At 28.8% G+C, this 2,062-nt stretch overlaps 1 protein-coding gene across 1 annotated transcript in view; it reads right to left on the bottom strand.

Annotated features, from left to right (window-relative positions):
• Positions 1-2,062, bottom strand: part of LOC111621342 (helicase ARIP4-like) — a 93,499-nt gene that overhangs the window by 15,974 nt on the left and 75,463 nt on the right. The gene's annotated exons all lie outside the window — the stretch shown is intronic.

Below are 2,062 nucleotides of genomic sequence, written 5' to 3' on the forward strand. Positions count from 1 at the left end.
GATCCTTCGCGAGATATAAGCCCCTGAAATAATAAATTCCTATTACAAATATACTGAATTATTTATATTGTTATATTGACCAAATAATAATTTATTGGCCAAATGAATAATAATAATTCATATTGTTAATTTAAATAAGAATTAAAATTGTTAATTTGAATATTTGAAATATGACACACGATAGGGGCGCCTGTAGTGTCTGTTATCAAACGGTTACGGGACAAACAGACGGATACCCGTTGAATGGGTTATACATATAGATATGTATCCATTATGGCTACCATTTAATAATTAAATATTAAGTAATTTTGCTTAGACAGATGTTAGGCACTATGCTTTGATAAATTTAATAACTATAAATAAATCAATATTTAATTTTTAATTTAGAAGTGCTGGAAGAAAAAAAGAATTGGACTGGAGTGGGACTCAAACTCACAATTCCCACAAGAGAGTTGCAGGTTCAATAAACTTGCAACTCTCTTGTGGGAGGAGAAGATTGGATGGAGGTTCAAGTAGCACAAGTGGCAACACATCTGCACAGTCTGAGGGAGTTGCAAATTCAAGTCTTGCTTTGGGTCAATTATTTTTCCAGAACTTTTAATTACTCTCATATTAAATGTTGTATGTCTCTAAATTATGTATTTATTTTTTTTATATTTTGTGTTAATTTCAAATCAGTGATAAAATTTCTTCAATTTTTTGGTGGACTATTTTGGCAACAAAATTAGTTAACTGATTCTGTTTTCAAAAATCTAGAAATGGGTTGGATGTTAAGCGATTTTATTTAAAAATAACTTAGATTATTAATCATACTATTAATAAATACTGTGAGGCACCATCTGTTATGAGATTTTTTCATAAAAGTTTTATATTATTAATTATTATAAAATGATAAAAAGTTTAATTTTGAGAGTAGAAATGAGTTTTATGAAAAATGTTTAAATGATAATAACATGTAAAATTTTAAGTTCGATCCCTCTCAAGGTGTGACACCTCTTCTATCTCCCTGTCCTGTTGATCTTTAACCAAAATTTAACTGCATCAATACCCTTTATACACAAGCTACATGCCAAATTTTTGTTTCTTAATCATTAACCCATCCTGAGATATTACATGAAATAGACATCAACACACACACACAGAATTTTTTCCCCTTTCTTTGACCTTTTTGGATTTGAGAGGTTTCAAAACATGGAGATTTGCAAAAAGTGGAATGGTCAAATTTGACATAATTCCAATACACAAAATAACATAACATAAAAAACCAAATTGTCATCCTGTAGTGTTGACAGTTTGCTTTTTGAAATTGAAAATGATCTTGTTGTTTGTCTGACAGCATTCTAATCGTACAAATTTCCCATTGTACAATATAAAAATATATTAAAGATAAAACTGTTTCAGGATGAATAACTCTTTTAAGACAAACTACAGTTTAAATTATGTGTTTAAATTAAAATAAACAGTAATTATAACAATTTTAAAGAGTTATAATAGACAAACAATAAAGCTAATGGATATTATATGTAAAGCCAAACAATTGTTAGACATGAAGATTTACTTAAATGAAAAAAAAAAATGTTAAATGACACCATAAATACAGTAGAGCATCGTTTATCCAAAAGAATTCCAGTTTCAGCAAATTTAAATTTTCGCTAGTGCTGAGGTGCTGCAATCTTTGGCTATATCTTGGGTTACTCCAATATTTTTTTTGTTGATGTGTGTGTTTTAGCTGGCAGCACTGGCACTTTTGTGTGGTGTTTTTCTGAGGACTGTGTGTCATGCTGAATCAAACGTTTTTGATACTAGATTAACTTCTAAAGTATAAATTTTTTTGTTTTTATATTTTTCAATATATTTATTTTGTTTGTAAAAAATAAAGAAATAATTTTTAACGATACAATAGCCACGATTATTATTATAAAAAGTTTAGGTTAGGCTTAATTAACATCGACGAAAATTCAACGCAAAGCGACACGCAACGGAGAAGAATTTCAACACGGGATAGGTTAATATATTTTTTCGTACATAATCGGTTATCCGAAAAATAAGTTATCCGAACAAC

Source organism: Centruroides sculpturatus, unplaced genomic scaffold, assembly GCF_000671375.1.
Source record: "Centruroides sculpturatus isolate CEXI.00-Female unplaced genomic scaffold, Cexi_2.0 scaffold98, whole genome shotgun sequence".
NCBI classification, from domain to species: domain Eukaryota; kingdom Metazoa; phylum Arthropoda; class Arachnida; order Scorpiones; family Buthidae; genus Centruroides; species Centruroides sculpturatus.